Raw genomic sequence first — 13,699 nt, forward strand, 5'->3', positions numbered from 1 at the left:
CGGGAGCTCTGGCCAGGCCCCTCAGTGGACGGCCCTCGCGGGCTTGCTCTGCAGGTGGCCGCCCCACAGCCGTCAGGAAGAGCGAGTTGGTGGGTTTTCTAAGGCAGTTGTCCTTCAACTTGTCTCTACCTTTTTTCTGTTTCTATTCTCAGAGAAATGTTACCAAGTTTTCATTTGGCTGTGGGTTAAGTGGCAAAAGAAGCAGGACTTCGAGGCCAAAATGGGACCTAGAGGTCCTGGGTGGGTACTTGGCTAACAGTGACATGGTATCTCCCCCGGGCTGCAGTGTGCACGGGGCTTCCCGGGTGAGCTCGCCTGCCAGCCACCCTGCTCCTGCTGATGTGAGCCAGAGCCGCTCCTCACCCTCTCGAGCCAGTGGCTACCGTTTCAAGTGTTTAGAGCTTCATCAATATGAGAAACTTACAGAAATTTGATCTCTTTTGGGACAGATTTTGTTCCTCTGTATTTTGCCTGTGAGTTTAGGGGAAGGCTACTGATGCTTCAGTTGCGGGTCTTTGTTCTGAAGTGACTTTCTGTGAAGGGAAGTGATAGCATCGGTGACTACAGCAAGTGGTCTTTCAGGGTCCCTGCTGATTCGGGGCTTGAGGCGTCAGTTCCACGGAATCAGGTGTTGTCAGCACTGATGTGGCCCATCCCGGAGGTGCAGCTGTGGCTCCTGGGACGCATCCTACATTGCATATGGGCAGAAGGTTTTGACCTAACCCAATAAGTTAAAAACTCAAAATATTGCTTGGGAGATGGAAATAAGCATGGGGCTCCATGAGTTCCCTCTGTCCCTGCCTGTCCTCCCTCCATCAGTGACAAGCCATGGCGTGCCCTGGGCATGCATGCAATACAGCAAGAGCACACCAGAGCAATACCAAATTGTTCATCAGATCAAGTATATATATATATATGTGTGTGTGTGTGTGTATATAGACATATATACACACACATATATATATATAAAATAACTTACAACTCATCGTTGGTATTTTGGAGTATAAAGTAGTACATTGTACACACCCATGAGCTAATATATTTGTGTTACTATTTGTAATATTTCAGAAGTGCTCATTCTTTGTAGAACAAAACATATATCAAATATTTTAAAAGTTGCTCTGTGATCATTTTTTCCCAAAATTTGTAATGTGTTGCTCTTCCATAAGCTATCTGGAAATGTCCATAACTCATGGGACACGTGTAAGCCCTCGAGTGCCCCCCTGGAGTTCGGTGCCCCACAGACTACTGTGGGCAGAGCGTTTATAGAGCATGACTTTTATATGTGTGGGATGCCCATGTATATATTTATATTTAAGGTGTATTTATTGTTACAGTTCCATTATCTATCATATTTTACTTGCTCTACAGTTATAAAAATCACCCTTGCATTCAAGTTTCCAGTTGCCAGTGATGTTCTGAAAATAATGAAACATTAAAATAAAGCTTTTGTTCTCACACCCGAGCTGGAAGATGGTGTTTCTTATTCTTGAGTGTGCAGACTGTCTGTAGTCGTGACCTAGTTCCCCGCAGCTGCTCCTCTGGTTGTGGACCACAGAAGAGACTGCCTGGCTCTGTACAGGTCTGGGATGGGCACAGCAGCTGCCTTGGACTGGTCCCAGGGTGTTTTCATGGCTGGTCTCTGCCACTGGGCTAACAGGATGTGCCAGGCTGGCTCAGAATAGGAGTGCCGGACTCCCCACAAGGGCCAGAAGTGGGGTGGATCCAGAAGCCCAGCACTGTTCCTGGTCCCAGTTTCTGCTTGACGCACTTGACACCCCTCCTTTTCAACACTAACACAGGAAAAATAAATCAGCAACTATAAGCAAAGCAAAATCCTTCCCGGGCCATTGACTAGATGGGCGACTGTGGGCAGGTTCCTAACCTCACTGTGCTACAAAATGAGAATTGCTAACATCTGCTGCACGGTGAGTCCTGAGGATGAAATGAATGAGAAGTGCAAAGCATGTAGAGCTGTCTTGTCGCACATTAAGCTTTCAGTAGAAACCCAAACCTCTGCCTCTGTAGGACTCTGCTGGGAGAGTCGGGCCGTGCGAATTAGCCTGTGCAGATGCGGTGGTAAGACAAGACGCTTTCAGGCTTTTTAAGGCCCTTGAGCAGCGTCTGGGCCTTGCTCTCAGCACACATCACCACATGTCCCCACCAGGTCATTATTATTCCATTATTCAGCCTTCTCCATTTGTGGAGATAATTCCAATCACCAGGCCCCATTAGGCCCCATTAAAGGGCATCCTGTCCGGTACTTATCAAGCCTAATGTGCAAACAAAGCACTTGAGGACCTTGGGCTGCAGCAGAGCCTCAGTCAGAGGGCAGGTGGGGCCAGAAAGCTGCATTTCTAGTGGGCTCCTAGGTGATGCTAACACTGGGGTACACGGGCATGTCTTGAGGAGAAAGGCTGTAAGCTACTAATGCTCCAACTTTGCTGCCCACTGGAAACGGGGTGGAGTCCTGGAACCTTGTGATCTCTAGGCCCCAGCCTGAAGTCACGACTTTGCAGGTTTGGATGTGACTTTGGCTTCAGGGGATTTAAAGTTCCTGGGAACTGAAATGTGGGGTAAACTTTAAGAACAGATGCTGCTGGCCAAATTTAATTGGGAACGCCTGCCAGTTCCCTAAATCTCCCCGGGGGTTGCTTATTAAGTGGAGTTCCCTTATAATAAATGTTTCCCAGGCAGCAAATGGGTGGAATTGGTGTGAGGGGTCTCCTGGGCCCCTCTATGTACAGCATCTCCCAGTATCGTGTACAGAGAAAGGGGTAACAGAGCTGCTGCCACCCACCACCTAGAGAGGTGCTGCCAGCTCTAAATGTGGGGTGACCTCACTGGTCTTGGGCCTAAGCCCCAAACTATCAGAAATGTTCCATCCTTAGTCCAATCCTAGCACAGCACATGCGTCATCCTGGGTTCTACAGACTTGCTGTTGCCCTAGATACTGCTAACAAGAGTCAGGGGTCAGAGCTCCTCACTTGCTACTGTGACCTGAGACAGCTGCCCTGTTCTGCCAGTGTCCTGCTCCAGACAGGGCAGGACCTTTCCCGCCTTCGTATTTTTACAGTCTGAATTGCTCTCAGTCATTTTCCTATTCAGTTACCTTTTCTTAACTAAAAGAGGCCTCTGCTCAGGCCAGTGTATCATGTCATTGGTGATCCAGAGAGGCAGACGTCTGCCTCAGGTATTTTAATTTAAGTTCTATGGTGATAAAGATAATATTGTTGTCTTATTGGTTTGCCCTTATAACTCCTCACACTCCTTTGTCTCAAGAAAATGGAGGGGGTTAGCCTTGGGGCAGGAGCACAGTAAACCACCAGCTTTCACTGAACTTCCCTAAGAAGGGAGGTCTGAGGGTCCTGAAACACTGCAGAGATAGATCTGGTCACGATGAAGGTGGGATCAACATTCGCAGGTTGTTTATGAGGGGCAACAAAGGGACGTAATGTAGATGTGGGAGGTTTATTGCCCTCTAGTCAAAGTCAGGATTGTATTCTTTGCTGTCTGTCTAATAACAGGGACACATCGACTTTCTAGAAGTTCCTGTTGAAGGTACCAAGTGCTCAGTAGCCCTCAGCGCGCAGGTGCACTGCAATGTACCAAGCCATCAAAGTTCGATACCACACGGTACCTCCTGCAACCCATGTGACAAGTGCTCAGTCGCCCTAAGCATGCAAGTGTGCATGCATCGAGCTATCAGAGTTCAATACTACACAGTACCTCCTGCAACCCATATGACAACCCTAGGTCAGTACCGGGAACTCGGGAGGGTGAGGACACAGGCTTGGTTTAAGATGTCATTGTCACTGTAAAACTGGCACCATGCAGGACTTCCAACCAAGATGACAGTGTAGGTAAACTTGGTACTCACCTCCTCCCACAACCACCTCAAAACAACTAAACTACGAAACCACCATCATTCAGAACCACCTGAAATCAAGCTAAATGGAAGTCCTACAACTAGGAATTGAAGAAGTCAGGTCAAGTCTAGTAGGGGCAGAGGCACAGAACTGTCTGGCTCCACACCTACCTGTGGCCGATAAAAGTCAGGAGGGGTATCTGGGCTGTGGAAGTACCTCAGGAGCAAGGGGTCCCAGTCCAACACCAGGCCCTCCAGCCCAGGGATCCAGTCCCAGAAAGAGACATCCTATTAACTTCTGGCTGTAAAAACCAGTGGGGATTGAGGCTGAGGAAGGCCAAGGCTGTGGGAGTCCCAGGCAGCTCCTCTTAAAGGGCCACCCACAGACTTACTTGGACTCACTCCCTCTGAGCTCCAGCACTGGAGCAACAGCTTGAAAGGCATCAGAGACATATGGGGAGAAACTAAATTGTTTGGCATCAGGGTGAGAGCTTGGGGGGCCGCTTTCTACCAGACAGAAGTGCTGGCAGGGGCCATTGTTCCTTTGCTGAGGCCCCCCTCTAACAGAGCCAGCAGACCAGTGCCACATTTGAGACTCCATCAACCTGGCTCACACTGTTTGCCCCACCCTGGTGATACCCTGAGACCCTGCCCCACCCAACTTTTGGGCCCCCCAAGCAGTTTCCAGTGGCTTTTCCATATGAATGGCCTGTTTTGGCTTATGCTTCAGATTTTTCTAAAGTCTCTCAATCAAGCAGCATCTGGCTTCAGCGTGCCCCATACCTCTGGCTAAGTGGCCCAGGCCTGGCACTAGCAGCAGCCAGCTTTGGTTCACAGCTTGACCTTGTCTGCACACTTCTAAGCCCAGCACAAGAAGCAGCCATCTGAAGATTGCTCTGTAGCTCATGCTGGGTGGCCCTGCGAAAAACACAGGCTATCCTTGGTCTGTACCTCCCAGGAGGCCCCAGAGCCAGCACACCCAGTGGACAGCTTCAGGCAATGTCAAAGCACCACCCAACCACCCCCACAAGTGACACACTTGAGGACAGACTCGGGCTACCAGAGCCCTGCTCTGTGCTGTGGGTCCCTGCACAGCTGATCCTCCAAGGTGGTTGGAGGTCAGTGGTCAGTGGTCAGTGGTCACTGCCAGTCCTTGCAGCTGACTGGCCTGGGTAAATCCCTCCCATTGATGTACTAACAACAATCAAGACTCAACTACAACAGGAGGGTGTACAGCCCACACAGGGGACACACCTCGAGTGCCCAAATGGGGTGATCAGGGAGGCTATGCCACTGTACCCTACAGAACACCTACTACATTAGGCCATGCTACCGAGCTTGAGAGACGTAGTAGGTCTACTTAATACACAGAAACAAACACAGGGAGTCTGCCAATATGAGGAGACAAACATGTGCCAAATGAAAGAACAGAACAAAACTCCAGAAAAAGAACTGAACAAGCCCAACCAGGCATGGCTCAGCATTTGAGCTTCGACCTAGGGTCCAGGCGATTGGGGTTTCAGTCCCGGTCAGGGCACATGCCCAGGTTGCGGGCTCGATCAATGACTCTCTCATCATTGATGTTTCTGTCTCTCTCTCTCCCTTTCCTTTCCTCTCCTCTCTCTGAAATCAATAAAGATATATTTAAAAAAAAAAAAAGAACTGAACAAAATGGGGACAAGCGACCTACCAGATGCAGAGTCAAAACACTGGTTATAACTTAGTGAGAACCTCAACAGCATAAAAAAGGACACTAACTGGAATGAAGAATAATTTACGGGGAATCAACAGGGGAGCAGATGAAGCTGAGAATAAAATCAGAGATTTGGAAGATAAGGAAGCAAGAAACACCCAAAGAGCAAAAAGAAAATGGAATCCAAAAATGGTAGTGTATGGAGCCTCTGGGACGTCTTCAACTGTACTAATGTTTATATAATTGGGATGTCAGAAGGAGAAGAGAGGGAGCACAAAATTGAAAACCTATTTGAAAAAATAATGGCAGAAAATTTCCCTAACCTGGTGAAGAAAATACACATACAATTCTCGGAAGTCCAGAGAGTCCCAAACAAGAAGAACCCAAAGAGGCTCTCACCAGGACACATCATAATTAAAATGCCAAAGGTTAAAGACAAACAGAGAATCTTAAAAGCAGCAAGAGAAAAGCAATTAGTCACCTACAAGGGAACACCCATATGACTGTCAGCTGATTTCTCAACAGAAACCTTGCAGGCCAGAAGGGAGTGGCAAGAAATATTCAAAGTGGTGGAAAGTAAAAACCTACAACCAAGATTACCCAGCAAAGCTATCATTTAGAACTGAAGATCAGATAAAGAGCTTCCCAGATAAGAAAAAGCTAAAGGAGTTCATCACCACCAGACCAATACTACAGGAAATGTTGAAGGGTCTACTTTAAGAAGAACAGAAGATAAAAAATTTGAAAAATAAATGTCAATAAATTCCTTTCTATCAACAATTGAATCTACAAACAAAATGAACAAGCTGAACAGAAACAGACTCATAGATACAGAGAACTTTTTATTGGTTGCCAGAGGGGAGGAGTGTTGGGGAGGTGGGCAAAAAGGTGAAGGGATTAAGAAGTACAACTTAGGCCCGGCCAGGCCTGGCTCAGTGGTTGAGCATCAGCCTAGGATCCAGGAGATCTCGGTTCAATTCCTGGTCAGGGCACATGCCCGGGTTGAGGGCTCCATTCCCGTAGGGGGCGTGCAGGAGGCAGCTGATCAATGACTCTTACCATTGATGTTTCTCTCTCTCCCTCTTCCTTCTTCTCTCTGAAATCAATAAAGATATATATATAGTTTAAAAAGTACAAATTAGTTGTTACAGAATAGTCATGAGAATGTAAAGTACAGCATAATTAATATAATAATATTCTAATAACTAGGCATGGTGCTGGATGGGTGCAAGATTTATTGAGATGATCCCATATCAAGTTATGTAATGCCCGGTCACTGGGGTGTACAAACATGTATATGTATATACACACATGGAAAACATTTGTCACCACACAGCTATAAAGCTGGCACACTGAAATCCACAACTTTGTCCATGCTGTTTCCTTTGCTCAGAAACCCCTTCTTTCTGTCTCCCTGTCCCGTCCCTGCTCATTAAAACATTTTCCTATGGTAAGGCTGCCATCCAATGACCTCCTCTATGAAGCTCCCCAGTCATTTGAATAAAATCATTCTCCCCTCTTCAGAATTCCTCTTGATTCTTGTGGTCCTGTCCTTCATGGCTCTTCCAACATGTTTCACTTTGCTGACATGGTTCCCGCTTATGTCCTGATTTGCTCCATGCTATTTAACCTGAAGTCATTGCTGAGCCCTCTTGGCAACCCGAACTGTAATTTGGACCCGTCAGTACCCTGTAAACATGTGTTAGAATGAGCGGCAAACCCCATCTAGACGCTCATGGTGGGATTCTGTGCAGCCCTCCAGACATGCCCATCTGCCCCCACGGGCACACTGTAGTGTCACACTTCCTGGCACCCTTGTTGTGGAGTAGGATCTCCCCTTCCCGGCCGAGGAGTTGTGAGTGGAAGAAGACATTTCGTTGCCAAGGAGAGGCCCTCCAGTGTCCTCTCCTCCCCCGCAGGGGCAGTGGTGCTCCCCCTGTGGCTCCATCAGCCTGCGCCTGCGCGAGCAGGAGGGTGAGGTGGGCGCAGAGCTTCCCCACCTGCCGAGGACACATCGCCGAGGGACAAATACCTTTGTTGCTTTAAGCCTTTGAAATTTGGGGGGTTGTCTGTTATGGTAACATCACCCGTCTTATCTTAACTAGTACTGTTATCTTTGGTTTGTAATCTCAAAGATTAGCATTTCCTTCTTGTCAACTTTTCCCTCTTAAAATAACAAATGAACAAAATATATACAATACAAATAAATGCGGTGCCACTGTAAAGGGTGAAGTTCTTAAGAGCCCACCAGAGTCAGACTTGTAAATTGTTTTTATCCGCTTTGACAGGTTATTATTATTTTTTTTAATTCTCAAATTTAGGCTGAGTCACGCCAATTTAAAATGAATTAGATTCCAGGAAACGTGCAATGCATTTGGCTAACTGGATGGCAGCCCTTCCAGACTTCCGAAACACCTGGCCTTTGCCCCCAGAGCCAGCATGGCTCAAGACGTGGCCGGCTGAGTAGCCTGGAGGCAGTTTCAGTTCTTAAGAAAAAAATAATTAGCTTTAGAATTTACAAATTAGTTTTGAGAATTTATCACGGTGCATTCTAAAGCTAACTGGCTCTCACAGAAGCCCCACTGGAACCTCCTAGCTGTGTTTTCAACTTCTCCACAGCCATCCCGGAGCCCCCGGGACTTCTGCTGTCCCCAGGCCGTTTCTGTGGACGCTATTCCTGTCATCTCTGCCAGCACATTTCATGCTTTCGGCACATACTTTCTGGTGTTTGTTAAATTGTGTCTTTTTTTTCCTTTGTATGTCTAACTCATGATTCAATGAAGTCTAAAGGCAGAGACAGTAGTAAACTACTGAACAACTTGAATCCCTGCACACGGCGAGCCTGTCCATCTGTGTGCACGATCATTTTCTAAGACAGGAATCTCTTTCCCCACCAAGAAAAAAGAAGAGGAAAGGTCTTTGGGAAAAAAGATGAAAAAAGTACCTTACGATGTGATATGAGTCTGGACTACTCATGCCAACAAGCTGTTTGCGAACAAGTTGTTCTTTCCGGAAGTTTATCAATTCCCCCAACTTTTGCCATCACTAGTAAGGCAATCAAGAGCTCTTTTTTAACAGAACAAATGCAGTGTAATGGTTTTATGTGTGAAGTTAATGAAATGTTAAAGAAAATAAATAACAAATTCTACATTTTGTAGCAGAAAGAGACACAAGTCATATCATCACACAGAAGCCAATAAGACCAGACTCAAAGCTCATGACAGATGTTCTCAGAGAGGAAGCACAATCGGGTTTTGGTTAAAATCCCTTTATTTGCTGTTGATGTCGCATAATGCCAATGGCCTCCCATGTGGAAGAGCAGCGGCCAGTGTGTTAGTGTGTTTGCTGATTCCGCATCCCACTGGAAGCAGTTCAATACATACTGGTGGGACGTGTGAAGGGTCAGCAGGGAACCCACAGTAGAGGAGAAGATGTCTGGTCCTTGTCATTTGTTTTAATTTGTGACCATCAGAGGTGATATGCTCTGCAAAGGGTGCACTGGGGAGCACGGGAGTGCTGGTGGGGACTGGCTATACCTGGCATGGAAAGGGGGAGGGTTTATTATGTGTGAACCCACACACTGCTTTATGCTCCAGAGCAGGAGGCGGTTAACAATATGCCTCTTGATCTTGATTTGTGGTCCAAGGAAACAGTGGAAATTGTAAATATAATCACATCGTGGCTGCAGTACTTGGTAAGTCGTCTGTGCTTAGGAAAAGTGGAGGGTGGGGTAGTGAGCATGCTGGCTTTCGGCACTGAATATGTTGACCCTGGAAGGGAAATGCTCTTACCACATTTTTGACATTAAAGATAATTTAAGCTGTTTTCTCTTTGAAACTGATGTCAGCAGCCTGATCAGGTGATATATTTTTGGGACACATTGAGTACCTCAACAGGCTTGAACCCATGGCTTCAGGCCACAATATTATAATTATTTTTTACATTAAGGATAGTGCTTTATGTGAGCTTATTTTACTGAATATTAACAGAGAAATCTCAAATAATACTTAGACAACATAGATTTTTATTCTCTGTCACAGGAAAGGGGCTCATTCGCTTCATGAAATAATGAGAGATCCACATTCATTAGCTGACTTAGCCCCACCTTCTCCAGGGTATGGGACACTCCTAATGGCTCCTAATGGCTGCTAGGCTCTAGCCATCAAGTCCTCTACGGGGTGGCAGCAAGTGGATGGGCACAAAGGAAAGCCTGGGTACCCCAAAACACGCCCGGGAACCCTCACTGAGCAGAACTTATTCACGTAGCTGCTGCTAGTGGCCAGGGAGACTCAGAAAACACTGTCGTTTTATCTGGGGTGCAATGTGCTTATCTAGAAGTTGGGGCTTTGTTATTAAGAAGGGGGATGGGTATTGAGAGGCATCTGACTGTTCTAAAATTCAGGTGTGATGACACCCACAGCTCAGGAGGTGACTGGCATGGAAAAGGTAGCTTGTCACACTTGCAGATTCTAAGAGGAGGCTCACGCCATGGGGGTGGGGGGGCTGTGGGCAGAGGCCTTTACTGTGGTTTTCGTGATACGGAAGGAGCATGGGGCGGGGTAGGCAGGGCTCAGGGCTGGCCAGTTTGAGTAATTTTAGGGGCTGTGGGGCATCGGGGCTGTCCTTGGTTGTTGGGACCTGACGGTGGGGTAATTAGGGCAGGTGGATAGTGAGCCGGAGTGTGAAAGCCCCGGAGAGGAAGGGGTGGGAATTGGACTCTGTGCTGGTTGGTTTGCATGGAAAGGCACGCTCATGGGTGAGCTGTTAATATCTGTAGGAATTATCAGCAAGTTCCCAGATGTCAAATACTCAGAAACATGGGAAGTGGAAGACATGGCTAATACGCTGGCCACCTGCCATGGGGTGGCTCAGTTATCAACACCTTCCCAATGTTCCATGTTTTTCTAAATTTGTTAGAAAATAAAGCAATGTCATAGTATAAATAATTTAAAACTATACCCAAGTGCTAAAAAAGAACACGAAGGAACACTTTCTAAAGCCAAGTGAAATAAGCAACTAGGTTAAGATTGCATTTGCTGCGATCTCTCTATTGAAACTTTTAACCTTTGGCTTTTGAGTGTTACCTGTTTTTTAGCAAAATCAGATAAAGCACTGAAAACAGCGTCCTTTGAGAAATATCTTCTCATTTCTGAGTCCATTTTAAGTCTTAATACTTAGAACTGTGTACCAAAGTAATCAACTACTTTCTGTCACTTGTAATGAGTTATTATTGTGCTGAGTTAGAATTTTGCTTTTTGTAGAAATGGCTCATCAGTAAGACATAGACTGTGCAATGGAATGTGATGCACAGCGCAAGGCATCTGTTGTCTGTCCAGATGGAACAAGACCTTGTGAAAGAGTAGGGGAGGTGGTGGTTCATGGGGGGCACTGCTTCCCCAAAACAGAGAAAAGTTCCCTGTGGGTCTATGTCCTGGTGCCATGGTCGGGGGCGTGTGTATCTCTTGACCACACAGGACATTCAAGTACCCCGTGCTCTGCTTTGGGGACCCTGTAAGTGTCCAGAACCATTGGGTGGCAAGCCTTACACAGCCGAGTGGAGGATGGCAGTGGCTCGCCCATGCCCAAGGGCCCTTATCCTTACGATCCCTTCCAGTGGCCCCTCGGTCCCTTTGGTACGCACGGTGATATATGGGTCCAGCTCCCACTGGCTCACCAGAGCCCAGCTGGCCCGTCCCCCCAACCCCGGGTTGAGTGAGTGAAGTTGGCCGTGGCAGGGACATGTGTACCCTGACAAACGCTGTAAATCAGGACTTTCTCTTGTCTGGAGAGCTGGCTGTTCAGCGTTCGCCAGCGCGCCATTGCTTCCGGCCGATGAGCTGCTTTGCTTCTTTCCCCTCCGAGGCCCCCGGGGTGCTTCTTTCCTCTCCTGGTTGACTGTCACCCATCTTTCCCGGGGACCTCCTCCGCCGGTCTCCCAGCTCATCAGTTACCAGTTTATTGTTAAATCCATCATGAGCAACTACACTCTAGAAATTGTTTTAAAAAATTATAATGCCGAGTGCTGCCAAGGGTGTGGTGAAAGTTTGTGGCTTTATAAACACTCTGGGAAGCGTTAAAAGAACCATCCAATATGCTATAACTTGGTTGCCCTAACATTTCACTTTAGGCAGATCTGAAACAAATTTGAAATATAGAAGAAAGTTTATGCCCAGAGATCTTTGCAGCCTTCATTCATGGGAGACTGGAAAAACCCCTATAAACCTGGATGGTGCACTATTTAAATGCTGAGGCCGATTTTCAGAACAGTCGCTGAGGCACGTCAGTGAGTTAATTATCAAACCCCATTTAAATTGGGTTCCCTAAGTCAAGAAAGTGCATCTTACATACTTTGGGAAAACATGCTTTAATGGAAAAGTTTTCGTGGTTAGTGTTCAATTAAGCCAGGAAATTAAATTACCTGGATCAGTTGCTTAATTGAAGACTCTCTTAATTGAGATTTTTACGACCACATTTATAACAAGAACCTTCCCAGAGTCTTTAGACTCGGGCCATTTCTGCTGTAGCCGGTGTAGACGGGGGGTGGGGGGTGCGGCTCTCCATCCCTGCGCGGCGACCCGCAGCGGGCGGACATCCAGCGTCCTCACCTGTACTTGGGCATGACATCTCGTAGCTTTTAGGATGTCTTTAGAGTTAAACAAGACCACAGAGGTGAGACTGGGCACAGTGTTGTCACAGCGGCGGTCTGCCAAGGAGCGCTGCACCGAGAGGGGTGGGTGGGGTGATGTCACCCCCCTCCGATTTCAATCCCGAGGAGCCTGCTCGGTCTTTCCTTCTTCTTCCCCTAATCCTAAGGCCACCAGTCAGCTGGAACTGAGCCGGATGATGCAGCGATGACGTGAGTTCCTTCGCCACTGCTCTTTCCTTCTAGGTTAGCTCTCCACTGCTCCCGCCTCTTAAAACGGGCCTCGGCTTTCATTCACACACCACTCAGAACAGCTGCTTCCAGGAAGAGCTAAATATAGGTAACCTGAGCCTCGTTCCTCCTTCCCCTCCAAGGTCCCTTTCCCTTCCAGTTCTGGGAGAAGAGGCTGTGCTGGGGTGGTGCTGCCGCCCAGTCTTCTTGATGTGGACCCCAGGGCCCCTCCAGGTCCCCAGGCCTCCTCCCGCAGGGCAGGGCCCCCAGGGCCCCTCCATGTCCCCAGGCCTCCTCCCCCAGGGCAGGGCCCGCAGGGCCCCTCCAGGTCCCCAGGCCTCCTCCCGGGAGCAGGGCAGGGCCCCCAGGGCCTCTCCAGGTCCCAGGCCTCCTCCCGGGAGCAGGACAGGGCCCCCAGGGCCTCTCCAGGTCCCAGGCCTCCTCCCGGGAGCAGGGCAGGGCCCCCAGGCCTCCCACGGCTGCAGGGCCTCAGGCAGTGTGGTCGCCTCGCTGAGGTCAGGGCTGCTGCTGGCCTCCCATAGCATCTGCAGGGCCCTGCGGGCCAGGCTGCCCTTGTCTTGAAGGCCTGTGCTCAGTTGCTGGGACAGAAGCCCCCAGTGACAATGGCTTAACCAGGCCCTTCGTCTTCGGTAACCAGGAATCCTGAAGGAAGCACCCGGGGGTCCTGGGCTCGCTCTGGGTGTCTCCATCATGGCCACTGGCAAGGCGGCTGCAGCAGCAGGGAGGCCGGGGAGAGCAGCGCTGAGCCGGCCCCGTGCAAGGAGCTTTCTGGAAGCCCCACCTCATAGCCCTGCCCTGACATTCTGCGGCCAGCACTGCCTGGTATGGCCAGCCCCCTGCGAGGGAAGTGAGGGGGCTCTTGGTGGAACTGGGTGCTGGCCACCCGCCACTCGCTGCTGTCCGCGGAAGGGAGGGCGGCTGCCTTCCTGCTCCCTCCCGCAGGGCCACACCCAGGCTGCACTGTCTGCAGGACCCCTGCGGAGCCGGGGGAGACAGAGGGGCTGCGGCACTCAGAGTGTCCTTCCTCGCCCAGCTCTGCTACGCCTGTGGTCAGAAGGCCTCCGACTAACTCGGGACCCCGCCCCCCCGCCCCAGCAGGGAGCTGCTGCCTCGGGCCTCAGTGAATCCCTGCACAGGAGCACTTACCTGACGTGAGTAACGGATGGGTGACTTTGAAAGGACTCGGAGCCTCCAGGTGGTGAGCTACACTATTTGTTTTCGATGCTACTCTATATGTAAAAAC

The sequence above is a fragment of the Miniopterus natalensis genome, chromosome 12, assembly GCF_054644295.1.
Source record: "Miniopterus natalensis isolate mMinNat1 chromosome 12, mMinNat1.hap1, whole genome shotgun sequence".
NCBI classification, from domain to species: Eukaryota; Metazoa; Chordata; class Mammalia; order Chiroptera; family Miniopteridae; genus Miniopterus; species Miniopterus natalensis.